The 16,599-nt window shown below is 35.7% G+C and overlaps 1 protein-coding gene across 1 annotated transcript in view; it reads right to left on the bottom strand.

Moving 5' to 3' along the window:
- The window catches only part of USP12 (ubiquitin specific peptidase 12), a 32,453-nt gene extending 16,165 nt beyond the window's left edge, over positions 1 to 16,288 (bottom strand). The window contains exons 1-3 of the mRNA XM_012723314.1: positions 16,207 to 16,288; positions 7,762 to 7,975; positions 3,487 to 3,569 (exon numbers count right to left, since the gene is read on the bottom strand). The gene's annotated coding sequence lies outside the window, so the exon portion shown is untranslated. The remainder of the gene's footprint in view (positions 1 to 3,486; positions 3,570 to 7,761; positions 7,976 to 16,206) is intronic.
- Between the last annotated feature and the right edge of the window lie 311 nt (positions 16,289 to 16,599).

Raw genomic sequence — 16,599 nt, forward strand, 5'->3', positions numbered from 1 at the left:
TTTTTTTTAAAGATTTATTTATTTGTGTATACAGAAGCTTTAGCTTCTCAGTGCTGTGCTTTAACCCGCTGCGCCACCAGGGAGGGCCGAGAATTTTTTAAAATAAGATCAATTTTAACATTAATGAGAAAAAGGCAAAGCCTATCCTCAGATATTTACATAATGGAGAGAGAAAAGAAACAAGCTTTTTTAAAATTAGCTCATCTAACATATTATCCCACAAACATTAACAATATAACAAGTGTTTCTGTGTAGTCATTTTTGTTATAATTCATAAATACACTAGAAACTGACATCTCTCTAATGAGAACATCTAGGTTCTCATGGGCTTCTGCTTTCTTCAGTTATATAATGTGAAAATCCAGTTTTCTTGAGAATGGTTTAAAAAAAAAAAAAAACCACCAAGTAATATCTTAGCATCGCTATGACAAATTTTCACACTACTGGCACTCTGGAAAACTCCCAGAACAAAGGGCCATACAATTTTAACAGATCTGCCCATATTTAGTGTCTTCTAAAATTCCATCGAAATTTCAACATGGCCAACAGAACATTCTATTACTCTACATGCTAAGGTGCAACTATAGAACTTTATAGAATAATGTGCATTTTCAGTTACTTTCCCCCTTGGTTTATTGCTGAAGGGCAGTTTTAAAAAGGAGTCAAATATGCCTGAACTTTCAAAACAACAATATAACATGTTTTAAAGCAGAAGCTGGACAACCTTTGCCAAAGCCAAATGAAATAAGCCCACACATAAGGCTTATTAAAATTATAAATTACCAGGCCACATAGCCTAGAAATTCTGATTTAGTAAGCCTGAGATAATGTGTCTACAACTTGGAACTTTTCAAACCTCCTCCAGATGACTCTGCTCTTCATTAAGGGTTAGTAAATAATGGTATCAGAAATTATCTATTCAACCCAGGTCCCATCCGAATGTAAGACTTTATTGTACCTTCACGAGATACTCCCTGTAAGTCAAACATTTTAGTAAACACAGTAGAAATCCTAATAGTCCCGAACACTTAGCACTTTACCCTCTACAGTATCTCAATGGATTAGCAGAACAAGCTTATGACACTGCTTTATTGACTTATTTTAAAAGAGGAAATGGGATCAGAAGGGGTAAGTCACACTGTTAAGAAACAGTAGGAAAAAAAGAAAGAAACAGTAGGGTCAGGATTCAAATCCAGCAGTTCAACTCACCAAGCTGCATATAAAGTACTTACGCCAGTGTGGACCCAGCCCCACACACGCAGCTAAGGCAAGGTGAACAAAACACACTGAGAAAGCTACCTAATTAGATAATCAAACTTTTAGATCCTCAATGCACATTTAATAACTTCCAGAAAGATTATAGTTTACATTTTTTCAAATGAAAGCACACAAACTTGGAAGAAAATTTAAGCAAAATCAGATAAAAGAAGAAAAATAACCATTTTAACTATAGAAAAAACTTCATAAGATTAAATCCTGTGTTACCAAAAAAAAAAAAAACTGTTCAAGAAAGGGTTAAACCTGAAAATTAACATCTCTAGCATACAGAGTTTATACAATGTAAAATACAAAGTAGGCAAAGGGCTTGAAATCAACAAGTTAGAGAAACAGAACTCACCAAGATAGAAATGAGAAAACTTCAACACCCTGGTAATCAAAGGGCCTTGTTTCTGTCTGTAAATTAGAATACCCTCATCCTTAACAAAGTTATTGTAAAAATAAAACTTTTTAGTTATTAAAGTAGAGATGTATGGTAAAAGGAGATAAAGAATAGCTTTGATCTTGGTGTGAAAACAAGTATCCCATTTAGAGAGCGGCTGCTAGAGCAACGCTGAATTCCTTTTATGGTTCCATCTCTAATCATGTGTATGCCACAGGGATGTCACGCTCTGATCTCAAATCAAATAGTGTTAAAACTGTAACTACATACATATGTTACTTCTCCGCTATAAGTTTGTCCTCGGAGAGATTTTATTAGTCATAAAACAAACTCCTTACTGTTATTTTTTAAGAACAAAAGCCCTACATTCTAAGTTACTGTAACCGCATTAAAGTTAACCCGTGTGGACAGAACATCTTGAATTTGGTATGCTGACTTCCAGCCATGGGAGATCACAGATTCAAAGCACTGTGACACCATCAGCCAAACCTAGTTCCCCACAGAATTCAGTGCACATCCATGGCACTTCCTGACACTGCAAGATGAACTGAACACCTCCTGGCCATATTCTCTCTCTCTCTGGGACCATGTCAACTACTGCTTAGAACCCTCAGCACTGGACCACTCTTTATGTAAGCTGAGATATCTGAAATCAATTTACTTTTACTCCTGCCTTCCCAGCACTATATCACCATGCCTGAATACAATTCTCCTTCCCTCAGCCCTGAAGTTCCTAGACTATACTCCTCTCATCACTTATTGTACCTCATTTCTTTCTTGTCCTTCTTATCTTCCTACCATTCCTTGAAAGAACCACTTCCTGATTTCATCCTCCTATTTCTTCAACCTCAGGGAACATTTTCTAACTCCCTGATGCCAATTCTAAACCATTACTTTCACTTACATATAGAAACTCATTTGTGAAACTTCCCTCAACACTGCCTGATTTATTGTTTCTCCACCCTCAGACATTTTTAGTATCTATGCAACTTCCTTAAGTTCCATAAAAACCCCTTAAAAACCAAGGATTTCATCTCTCACTCACTCACTTCTCCCCAAGTAAAAACTCTAGATGGTTATCCAACCTCAGGAGGGGCAATGAGAGGAATTGGAAAAAAATTATAGTAGAGTTGATACGAGGGCTTAAGAAAAATAAAAACAAATGGGGAAAGTTATGGAAGAAACTAAAAAGAATGACAATGGGAGAAGGCTAGTGAAAGGATTTTATAAACACCGACAAGGGTGTAGTTAAGTTGGGAGACAAGCAATTCACCACAGTGGACAGTCACACAGCGGCTCAATGCCACAATCTAAAGTAGACTCATTTTTCCATTAAAAAAAAATTATTCTGGCATACATGCATTTTGTTAAAGTTAAAATATGTGCATGTTTTTGTTTAAATGCCTTTTCTGAGATGGTCTTTGGATACAGCACAATTTCTCACTGGCAGAAATACCTCAATTGATTCCAGTGCTCTAGATGAGATGCAAAATAAACCAAAGGAAATACTCTTATATTTTGTTGAAATATTTAAAATAATGTATAGTTCAAGTTTGATATAGTATACTGAATATGCTAGAAACAACCACTTCATGTTTTAAAACACTAAGCAGGACAGCATGCACAGAGACAACACTTACCAAATGACCTCAGGACAAGCCCCATAAGCTATATTACATTTGATTGTTTAAATCTTGGTTTTCGTATACTTTGCTTTCTTCTATGTTAACTAGCATAATGACAAAAGTGGAATTCTAACTTGTTCTGGAAAATTAAATCCATTCATTCACTCATTCACTCAACAAATATTTAGAGTAAGCACCTACTATGTGCCAGGAACTGGATTATGTGCTGGGAATACAATGGTGAGCAAAAACAAATAGGTTCCCTCCATCATGGAATTGACAGTCTAGTGGGAGAGAGACAATTTCATTATTAAATAAATGGATGAGCTACTACAGACTTGATACAGTAGCAACATTAAAGCAGAAAAAATGAAGATGAATCATTGCTTAAAAATAGGTTGTTTTCCTTATAATTCATAAATGGCTACTGACATTCATTTTGTGATTTCATTATAAAAAGTATCTTTGATGCTTTTGGAGAAAAATCACTTATGGGAAATCATTCAAATCTATTTTAAGAGGTGTTAATGGGGAGAAAAGAGCAAAACTGAAAAATATGTAGTTTTTTAGATCTGTATTTATATTTACTTTTACACCTCTCTACAGTACCTGAAACACTGCTATAGCATACAGGTTCCTTGAGAACAAGGCCATTTTCTATCTCCTTCAGCGCTGTATCCCCAGCACTTGTTAACAGTGCCTGCCATGTATCAGATGTACCTGATGTTTATGAATAAATGAACGAATGAAAAAGTTGGAGACTGAAACTGCTAAGGTGACATGAGAAGAGTTAAGTTTGGGCCAACCCACACTATGTCCACTAAGATTCAGTGAGTGTCAGGGCCCACAGAGCCACACATGCCAGCTGATCAGACTCGGAGCCCATCTGAAATGATCCCAAGCTCTCTAAGTGAGTTACCTCTAGCTAACCTAATAAGATCACCAGCCTGGGTTTTGTTACTAGTTTACAGGAAATTAGATGATATCATTTCTCACCTACTACTACACTAGCCTTCTAGCTGGTCTCCTGGTTTTAATTCAAGCTGCACGTGCAATTCACTCATGTCCACCATGCCAATGCTGCCCAGGAGCCAAAGGCACCTTTTCCCAGTCAATCCAGAACATTATCACCCACTTGCTCACAATCCTCCTATGACAGTTCCCCGCTGTGTTCAAAATAAAACCCAAGCTCTAGCTCCTTGACTTTCTCTCTAACTTTCTCTTTATCTTAACGCATTCTTGCCACCCTTCAAACACTCAGGGCAACTGCGATTTCTGTTGTGTTGCAGACAATTTTGCCTCCAATCTCCAAATCTCTAACCACCAACATACCTAGCTCTAAACAAGCAACTGGCTATTTCTCCAGCCTCTTTCTGCTTTGTTTTTATTTAAAGCAATGGCATTATATTACTTGTGTTTGTTTTTTATACTAGAATGTCAACCTCCAGAAGGCAGAGACTTTTTTATATCTCTATCCCTAGTTTCTACATACTAACTAGCACACACTAGAAACTAAATATGTAATAACTAATCAATTCAAACATGTCGCTCTTTTCCCATCTTCAAAGGTAACACATTGTGGAACAAACAAGTATGATCATATTATATATAAGAGCAATATACCAGTTCTCTAATGCTATGATTAGGTTATATGAATTAAACTTAAAAAAACAAAAATTCATTACTAAATAGAAATTAGAGCAGATTACTTCCAAGGGATATCAAAATGGTTGTAGTAAAAACAAGAGTGGTTAAAATAATATGACCCTAATATCTATGAAGAATATAGATAGAGAACATGAAGCTTCTTTTTAACATAACATGTAAAGAAACAGGTTTAAGACCAGTCCCACAGTGACAGTGGAATTCTGGAAAATGGGCATTTTCCAGATATTTAAAACGAACCAGGAAACAAAGTCGCTGAAGGCGAGAAACTATTAAATCTTTTTTTATTTCTATGCCCTACATAATTATCAGGGAAAAATTCAAAAACCAAAGATGTATTTCAAAACATACTTTAAAACACTAGCACTTTGGCCTCTCTGGGGCACAAGAGGTTAAGTCTCAGCATCACACAGCTGCCACTGCAGCAAGAGTTCAACCACCTTGGCTGGCCAGCCAAGGATCTATGGGCTAGGCCCAGCAGGCCTCTCCCGTCTCCTTACCCACTGCTCCCCTCAGCAGCGTGCTTCAGTCAACCCGCCTTGTTTGCGCCCCACTGTCTCTGGTGAATTATCCCACTGTCCTCCTTCATCCCCCCATCTCTGGCCTACACCCCAGCTCTTGTATGCATAAATAATCTTTTTAAAAAATAAAAATAACAGCATTAGCAAATAATAAGAAATACTTTGTTAAATACTGTTCTTGAAGTATACAAAATGAAGTGAAACTTTAGAGAAGTATGGAATATTCATTCTGCAATCAGTCTCATTTAATAAAGTATTTAAAAAGGCTACTATATATCCAATTATTCGACCTAAACACAAAAATTTCAGAAAACATTGAGCTATACTGGTAAAAATATCTTAGCTTTGACAAAGAAACATAAAGCCACTGTTACTTAACTACACAGAACCTGAAACACAGTAACTTGAGCTCTGTGTTTAGCATGAAAGTCAATTTAAATATTTTGAAGTATCACTACATACTTTAAAGATTACATTATGGAGTGTATATATCCCTCCGCCACACACACAAAATTCATATGTGAAACCTTAAGCCCCAAGTAATGCTTTCTGGAGTCTTTGTTGGGTAATTTAGGTCTTGAGGGCTGAGATTAGTGTCTTATAAGAAGAGACATAAGAGAGCTGACTTTTCTCTCTCTCTCCACCATGTAAGAGAACAGCTAAAAGGCCCTCATCATACACTGACTCTCCACAGACACCTGAACCTCAGACTTGTCAGTCTGCAGAACTAAATGGATATTATTTAAATCATCTAGTCTTATTTTTGTTATAGAAGCACAATCTAAAACAGAGCATATACAGTATATTCAAAGTGGTCAAAATAAATATACTATTAAATGAAAAGGGAACAGTATGTGTTCTATGAAAAGTTCATGTTTCTGATATTAAATGCTCCCAAAACATTAATAAAATTGCTGAGAAAGGATAACATGTTCAGTTACTCTATGCATAAACTTTCTACTAGGACAAAATGCTTAGTTTCAAACCATACAGACAAAAATAATAAAAAGCACCCAGTTCACAGTATAACAGAGTTGTATTTGGCTTTTTTAATTAAATTTTTTAACATCATTATTTTTAAACAGTTTTTGATTTCTCTCCTGAGGTGTAGTATTTGGCTTTCTTAAAAACAGGGGATATATACAGATCTGTAATCTAAGAACATAAACATGCTTAGCTTCCATCAGGAAAGACAAAAAACGTGTGCAATTAATTAACTGCTCTACATTTTGTATGTGAATAAAAAGAAAACATTCTTTAATGTGTCTTACATTTAAGAAAAACAGTCTATAATCATATTATGGTGTTTGATGAAACATGGTCTGGCCCAGGCTTATCTTAATTCAGTGGTAACAAACAGTGTCAAGTGGTTAAGAGCAGGACTGCCTATTGTATTTAATAAGGAACCTTAAAAATTGCTCAAATCCATTCTGTGGATATCTTTCTGCTGGATAAAGAACAAAACAAACTAAAACTATCACTCAAAATTTTTTCCATAATGTTTGAAATGCTTACATTAAATGAAACTCACAACTCTACATGTTACTTAAATAGCATTTCATTTTTTCTGAGGTAACATATACTACATTAGAGAGAACACTGGGCTTAGTCATCTGTGAAAAAGAAGTGTGGTAATTCACTTCTCAGTTACCTCAAGGAAAGTGAGGTAAAATGTCCTAAAGCTAAAATTTGCCATAAAAATTTAATGTAAAGTATTTTAAGAAAGAGGACAGTCAGGATTTATTAATCACCTTGTTTTTAAAGGTGTAGGTGGGAATTAGAATTACCTACTCAAAGTCAGAAGGTTTGATTGTCTCCTTCCTTTCCCTAGAATGTGACTCCTGTTAAGTTTTAGATTCCCCCCCCCCCACAGCTAAATGGGGGAAATAACACTCTCTTTATGCGAGGTTATTATAATGATCAAATGAGTTACTATATGTAAGTGTATTACAAAATTAACAAATGAAAGATCATGTATGAAAAAACCTTATTCTTGGTAAGAAAACCACACAAGCCATAAAATAGTTATTTCTCATTTCCTGACAGATAAAACTTGATCTTTGTACACCATATTTCAAACATAAATTACACCTCATATTAATTACTGTGTGAGTACCTCCCCACTAAAGTAGCATTTTCTGAAGACAAGAACATCATTTTTGGTCTGTTAATGACTACTATACTATCAGGCATCCAGAAGATGCTCAGTCAATACTTCCTGAATTGTAGTATGCTGTAATATTTAACCTTCCTCTTACATAAGCAATATAGTACAAAGTAGACCACTTACCATTTTCTTTCCGTAATCTTGTTATGAACTTCTTGGGAGGTATTACTCCAACCTTTTTCTTCTGAGTCGCTATGCTATGGAAGAGATCTGCTAAGCAGGTAAGAAGATTCTCCTTCTTCCTAGGTTGACTCTTGTATGCTAGAACTTTTTCCCGAAATGGACGACAAAAATAAAGTGCTTGAAGAACTGAATTGCAGTAGCACGTATTCCCAAACTGGAATAGAAAAAAAAAAGGGGGGGGGCGTTAAATTTAAGGCAACACATTTTCAAGAGAAAGAACTTCCATGTATATTGTGAGAGAGTAGAAAAGAGAAGATTTTTATGATTCTCATAAATTAAAAGGTATCTGAGTGTAGATCTTAACATTTAAATGGAGGCTTTAGGTATCAGTTTTAGGTTAAAATTACAAGAAAACCTTTGCAATAAATTTAGCCTTTATGAAAACTGATGCAAAGAACAATACAGCTTGAATAGTAAGATTACCTAAGATTTAGGATTCTGGATAATTTTGTTCTTTTTAAATTCTCTTTCTTATTAAAGTACTAGTACTTATTAAAGTACTAGTTATTAAAGTACTAGTTAGACACTGTAAAAAAGGAAGGGGAGGGAAACCTTCTGAAATGTTAAATTAAAAACATTAATGTGACAGCATTTCAATTATTACTAAAATTCTGAAATGCCAGATCACATTATTCTTGATCTTTTAGAAACACAGACTTCAGATACAGAATTAAAACCTAAATCAAGAGTCTCTTTCCTACTAGCCATGTGATCTGGCACTAAAAGCCTTTCCTCTAAGAGCAGAATAAGATAACAATGCCTACTCTCTCTTATTTTATTCAACACAGTATCAGAAGTTCTAGCTAGAGCAATACGACACGAATAGTAGTAAAAGGCATATAAATTGAATAGGAAGAAAAAAATATTACTACTTGTGACAAAATTTATATACAGAAAACCCTAAAAGAGCCCACCAAAAGCAATCAAGTGAATTCAGTAAAATCGAAAGATATACAACTAATGTATAAAAATCTGCAGCATTTGTATACACTTGACTATAAGAAAGAGAAACTAATTTTATTTATAATTGCATCAAAAGGAGTAAACCATCTAGGAATAAATATTAACCAAGAAGGCAAAAGACCTGTTCACAAAAAAATTACAATACACTATTGAAAGAAACTGGAAACACAAATAAATGAAAAGAAATTCCTTAAGGTTTAAAGGGATTGTTGGAACAAAGCAATCTACAGATTAAATTACTATCAAAAGTTCAGTCATTTTGCACAGGAACAGAACAATCCTAAAATTTGCATGGAACTACAAGAGCCTGAATAGCTAAATCAACCTTGAGAAAAAAAACAATGGAGGGAGGCATCATGCACCCTGACTTCCCACTATATTGCAAAGTTAAAATAATCAAAAGATATGGTATTGGCATAAAAGCAAACACAAAGATCAACAGAATGGAACAAAAGCCCAGAAATAAATCCATGTGCATGTGGTCAAGTAATTTATGACAAAAGGGTCAAGACAATGGGGAAAAGAGAAAAAGCAAAAAAAAAAACAAGGAGAACTACATCAAAGTAAGAGGCTTCTACACGGTAATCAACAAAATGAAAAGCCAACTTTGCAAATGGGTAAAGTATTTAATATTAATAAAAATATTAATATTTAAATGAGCACAATGAGACTGAGTACAGCCACCTGCAAACTGTGGGTTGTAGACTGAATATAGTGATGTGACACAGCCAGCTTCTGTTCAGTTACCTGGATATATGATTCTAATGAAAATCAAGGTTGTAAAAGATGTTTTCACAAAGATCCACATATAGGTCCAAGTGAAAAGTAAAGACAACCTTTACTTTTAAACTATGGTTTAAGATTTTGATCCTTTCTACCCTGTGTGAATTCATTTAGGAAAGATCTGCCTTGAGTGCAGCGCAGCATAAGCATATATTACCTAGAGCCACACTTTACAGTTCAAAATCCGGTTCACCTGTCTGACCTTGGGAAATTAGTGGATCAAGCCCCTCATCTATAAAATGGGGTTTGAGATGATAACCCTACCTGCTAGAATCATGTAAAGAACTGACTAATCCATATCAAACACTTAGGTAGTAAATAATCACCATAGTTATTTCTAAAACAATCTTTTAAAGTTATTCATTGAAGAAATCAGATTAGCTGAAATTAGATCAAATAATAATCTACACTTAAACAGTTTGCAATAGCATAAATGAATGAGAGAGGGTGATACTATCAACTTTCCCACTGTCAAACTTGAACCAACATGGGCCCATTTCACTCATTCAGAGTCTGGGTGCCAGTTTTATCCATTTAGTAAGAATGAGCAAAGTTTAATATGTCTTTTATTTTAGATTGACCACTAGAAATTCTAATATTTTCATCTCCTAAAACCCCAATGGGTTATCTTTCATATTTCATTCTGAGACTACAGATTTTAACCACCATTATGTCAACAATTTTGCCTTTTAAAAATGTTTCAAAATGCTTTAATAGCAGTCCCTTATGCTGGAGGTTGTGGTAGTGCCTTATCCGATGAACCTCCTCTCCCAAGAGAAGATCCTCCCCTGACCACAGTTTCTGATTAGTTTCACTGTACTCCACATTACCTATACCCACACCCTCACAACAGCATGCAAACCAATACAAAAGCATCCTTCCATTTTTCTCATGGACATCCATTCCTCACCCATGCCCTTACTCCACTGCTTCATGCTTCCTTACAGGAAATATCTTCTCTACTACACAAATTCCTTAGGGTAGTAATCACAATGCCTTTATATAAGTGGTAACCAAGTCAGAGATTACATGGGACAGTTATTTTGCCAGTTTTAATGTGAACATTCTCTGGCACTTCTAATAATGCAAACCTTAAGTAACCTTGACCATCAGGTTGAGAGAAAATACAACCACAAATGAAAAGCATCATTTTCATGTCTCTCCTCTATATGGTATGTGAATCCAGAATTTTAAGTAATGAATCTGGCAAAACATACTAAACAGTCTTTTATAAGATGCTCTAGGAACACAATACTAATTTTACAATGAAAATTGTGGGGCAGTGCACATTTAATAGTAGCCTCACAAATAGATTTATTGAGTCCAACATCCTATGTGCTGTGGTTCATTATATTATAAATTTAATATAGAGCCCCTCCCTGGTGGCGCAGCGGGTTAAAGCACAGCACTAAGAAGCTGGAGCCACTTCAGCATGAGTTCGATCCCAGCCCTGGGAAGGTGACCACATGATGCGGCAGACCACTCCTGACCTGTGCACTGCTCCCCTCAGCAGTGTACTTTGTCGATCTGCCTGTTCTGCTCTCCACTTTGTCTCTGGTGAAGCCTCTCACCACCCCTGCACCTCTGGCCTCTACCCCAGTTCTGTATGCATAAATAAATCTTTCAAAAAAAAAATAAATTTAATAAAGAACCACATAGGCTACTGAAAGAGTAAAGGCTACACACAAAAAAGTAAAGATACTACTAGTTTAATCACTCTCTACCATCAACTTTAACATTATAAGTACTTATTAGCTCAAGATATAAGGGGGAAAGGCAATCAAATTTATCAGATTAAAACAATTTGTTTTCAAAGAATTAAGCTGACTAACCAACTGACATGTAAGTAGGATATTTTACAGCAAGAGAAAGCTTCAAAAACCTCACTGCATGCTCAAGATGGTCTCTAATAACTACACCATGTTAGTGTGACTCTGATTTTTCTAACATCAAGAATATTAATGTGTCCACAGGAGATAAACCAATAGGCAATCCCCACTCTACATATTAAACAAATTATAGTAATGGACACTAAAATTATCATTCATTAAGAATAAATTGCCATAAAAGCTATCATTTGTGAAAATATTCTTCCAAGTTAAAAATATCTGCAATTGAAAATAACGGAAAATAGATTGCCATTAACAATACTGAGTCACCACTCTGTTGAATATCCTGTTAGATTAATTCAACTGTGGTTATTTTTCTTTTCTCCATTAAAAAAATTAAAGGCCTATTTTCTAGTCTCCTAAATATATGTACTATTACCAAAGACAAGTGCTATTGACTGTACCACTCAATGGCCAGAAAAAGGGTTTCAGTCAGGCAGGTCTAGTAAGAACTCGTTACAGTATATACTTTCTGTAATGGACCTGGAAATGCATACTTAGCTAAGAACAGATTGATGGGAATAAAAACAAAATCCAACTGTTAGAAAAGATTAACATAAAGTTTCTTTTAAAAACTTGCATTATTCATACATTTCAGTGTTGTTTACAACATTACTTGACAGACAGAGGGAAGGAGGAAAAAGTTAAAATCTTGACCTCTTAACTAAGCGACTTAACCCCACCCCAAAAAGCTCCCACCTTAATTTTTAACAGATTACTATACTGTGTTAACTCAACAAATAAACAAAGAGCTGAGGGAAACGGAACATAAGAGTGATGTTAATCTGAGTTGAACAACAGGACTTACAGAAAAGGTTAAAGGTACAGACTACAGTTTCAAAACAGCCTGAGAATATACATCACAGAAAAAGTTAATCACTGTACTAGTTCTGCTACATCTACTCTGAGCACCAGTTCTTTTATGAGTATAATTCCAGATGTTCAATCACCCAAAGTCCTGGTTACCTTAGAAATTGCAATTCTTTATCAAAATAACTAGGCGTAGAGACCAGAAACTGTTGTTTCTGTTAAATGAATCTTTAGATGGGACAGACAAAGCTTCCTCTGAAAGTCTCTTCCTAGCTTTTCTATCTCCTGCTTCTCTTGATTTTAATCTATTATTCAGCCTTAAGGAGAAGCACAAATACTATTCTCTTGATTTTAGACTGATCTGCCAAGAATAGTAAAAAATGGTATCTTCTTAGAAACCCGTTTTTTAAAACACAATTGATATATTTGGCTGACTGACAAATACTGAGTGACATCGGGGTTAAATTAAAATCAACATACAATAAACAAAATTTTTTAAGCTTTAGAAGTAATATATGATTTTTATCTTTGATGATTTTTTATAATTTCTTCAGAAGTTAGCTACAAAAAAAAAACGCACAAAAAAAAAGAGACTGAAATACTTATACTGGAGGTTAAAGGTTCTAATAATTCAAAAAAATATTTTTGTTTTAAAGAAAATAAGCTCTCTGGGACACCATCCAGTAGGCAAAACTTTACTAAAGACACATATTAACCATGGGAATTCTGCACCTAAGAAGTGTGGCAGCCACAGAAAGCAATAATGAAACTGAAGAAACAGGTTTTGCCATATTCAGAATTTAAATGAGGTCTTTGATCCTAAACATTCTGTATGTAAATAAGACTATTTTAGATATTAAGAGTACAAAGAGCTCATTAAGCAAGAGAAAACTGAATATATTCATTTAACTCAATTCCCCATGAAACCTCAATAAAATGACAATGAAAAAACAGATTACAGATAAACTCCAAAGGCCAAAGAGGACAGCCACCGACTTGGGTCACAGCAACTTTATGGAAGAGGACAGACAGAGAAAAAGAACAAAGCCAGTGTGCCTGTGGGGGACAGGTAACTGACAGAGACACTGACTCACCTCTGAAGGCTCTGGATTTTTGTTTGCTTTTGAGGTCAGGGTGGAGAAGAGAACATCTAAAAACACAAGTCTGATAATAAATCTTTGAAAGGACCCAAGGCACTTAACTTGTCTTTGTTTCCTATCACTGAAGTTCAACAAGACTGAGACAGCAGTGAGGCACTCACAGCAGTGAGTCCACCAGAAAGTAAAGAGCCCAGAGAAAAGATTACAACTACTGTATGCTTGCTGCCCTTTTTAAAAGGCCTGGTTAGCCAAGGGGACCAACCTTTAAGTGAAACCTATGGCAGACAAGCTTCTCCCATAAACATAAAAGCCCTCATCAGTTTTTAGACCTTCACTTTTATTTATGAATGAAATTAAGGAAGTTTCTACTAGAACAAAAAAAATTTAAAGCTGAGAAGAGAAATAACTTAAATCATAGTAGCAATCCAGTAAATACAAGGAAATCTCAGAACAATAAAATTATGACTAATATTTACTGGGAAAAGAAACAGCAAACACTATTGCCTCCATGAAACAAAATCAAACAATAGAAGTATAATGAAACAAAAGGTGCACTGAGCTGGACAAAAAAAAATTGAACAATCTAAAATGTAGACTAAAAAGGCACAAGCTAAAAGTAGGAGAACAGACAAATCAGTCTAAGCATTTCAAAGTACAACTAATAATGTCTCCAAAAAAAAAAAAAAAACAGAATAGAGAAATCATTTTGATAGGAAGGAAATTATCCAAATAACGGCATCAAATATGTTCAAGAACTGAAAGAAATGAATCATCAATATGAATAAATCATAAAGCCCAAATTAATAGCAAAGGGAGATTAAGCCACGTTATGAATTTCAGGATACTGTTGAGAGAATATCCTAAATTTTCCCCAGTTTTTTGTTTTTCTTTGTTTTGTTTTTAAAGATGGCAGAGAGGAGGCACATACAGATCCAGAGCTCAAGAATCAGCACTGGGGCCGCCCTGGTGGCACAGGTGTTAAGTCTCTGAGCTGTCATCTCTATAATCTGGGTGTGACTCCCCAGCCAGGGGGCTAACCCACATACACAGTGCAGCAGACCTCACCTGTCTCACCTGGCGCTCCCTAAGCAATGTATTTCAGTAGATTTGCCTGTTCTGCTCCCCACTCTTTTCTCTAGTGAAACCTCTCACCCCCACACCTCTGGCCTACACCTTAATTCTTGTATGCACATATAAACATAAAAAAAAAAATCAGAACTGTCTAAGTCCTTTCAACAACACAAGCAACTGAAGGAATGCTAGACTAGGTATCTAGTCATAACATTACCAGAACATTCTTTTAATTTCATTTTGTCGTAGAAGAACTGGGGTGTAGCCAAAGGTACAGAGCAGAACAGGCAGATGCACTGAAACACACTGCTGGGGGAGCAGTGGCTGCGGCAGGGGCCCGCTGCGCCAGGTAACGGGCTGGCGCCTTGGCGGGGCAGCGCTCGGGCAGCCGCAGGGCGTCGCCACAGGCCAGCAGGGAGGCCCACGCCAGGTTCCCAGAGTTCACCCCTCACGCACGCTTCCTGGAGAAATAATAGAATGTGCTCCATAAAGCCAAGGGGAAAACCACGTAAGCACACAGCGCCTAGAGAAAGACAGATGCCAAAGGGACGTTCGAGGTGTGTGAAGAGGCGCAGGGACGGGGAAGAGGAGCCAAGGGGATGACACTGCGGAAACTGACAGTGCGAGGCTTGCCTTAGGTGTTTTCGTTTTTCCTTTTTTTAAGGACTGCTGAAGATTTTGGGGAAGAACAAATTAAAACGAAGGACACAGAAAAACAGAAATGATTGTCCATATTGGAAAAATGGAGGCAAGTGAAACTGGGGGGAAGTCAGACAGGGATGGTGGTTGGAGATCTAAATTTCTTATTTACCATGACAGACTCTTGGCAGGTTTATTTTTAATAGCATTATAGCATTTTATAAGAGCAATTTCCAGAAAAGAACGCCAGGGTAGCAATAATGTAGTCTTCTCTACATTCGGGGAAGAGAAGAACAGGGCAACCTGCTGATTCTCTATTATAAGTGTAGTTTACTTACAGAGAAGATTCCCAAGCTAAGGAAACAGACACACCACTCTAACTGCTTTCCTCAAATCGTGTAAGAAATCTCACACAACGCAATTACACACTTATACTTAGTGACACAAGTTGTTCAATAGCATATACAAATGTTATCACCACTATGCACATTATCACCACTATGTACATTTTAAGCCACTCGTCATGGATCTAGCTTAGCAATACAGTACAAAAGCATAAAGCTAAACTACCATGATAAAGAAAATTTTCCAAAGCTTTAATAATGCGTAATTATTAAATTAATTACTATCATTAATTTATAGTACTTTCATAACGTTGTCACAATCAGATTGAGATGTACGTGTGTGTGTGTAATGTTTTATACTCTTTTATCTCTACTACCAGAAAAAATGTGAAGTAAATTGTGAAGGATCCTCAAGACACAAGGCGGCAGTAACATAACTGTACTTCTAGCTGTACACCTGGAAAACTTATATTTAGACACTTAAAATAATTTTCAGAGAGTAGAGGCTATGTGGTACATGCCATGTGAAATTCAGATTACGAGAAAATGCTGAGACAAAATAGAAAAAAAAGCAAGCTGACAAGTTAGAAACTATGCTGAGTCTCTTAAGACTTCAGACAATTTTGTTTCTACTAAGGATAATTTTAAAATACCAAATGAAAGTTTTCCAGCATTAAGTCTACTGGTACAAATAAACAACTTCCCTTTTGGTTATGAAATGCATTCATCATCTTTAAAACTCCTTTCAACCTTAACTCTGACAGCCAAGTATCAGCATATACTTACATTGACTAATCCAAAATAGTGCTCATTGACTGGAAACTGTTCTGGACCAATCTCTTTCTCTAATGCCGAGGCATTGGCGCCCTGTGAAATGAAAAACAAAAATCTGAGTATTTATAGTACTTTTATAGTGGTGTCACAATCATACAGGCACTACAGAGACACTCTCTAAAAAACTTCTAAATAACACATTTAAAGAAAATAAAGGTTAATAATAACAAACTTAATAAAAACTAAAAGTGATTAAAAATTAGTTTGCAGGAACTCTGTATATCAAAAAATTATATTCATAATTTGTTTCCTGTCTTCTAAATAATAAATTAAAGCCCTTTCTTTATCATATACTTTCAATAGGAATATATTCTGATAGCAGTCATCTCAAACAACTGAAATGTT

Source organism: Condylura cristata, unplaced genomic scaffold (assembly GCF_000260355.1).
Source record: "Condylura cristata isolate star-nosed mole 26May11 unplaced genomic scaffold, ConCri1.0 scaffold00010, whole genome shotgun sequence".
Lineage (NCBI taxonomy): Eukaryota > Metazoa > Chordata > Mammalia > Eulipotyphla > Talpidae > Condylura > Condylura cristata.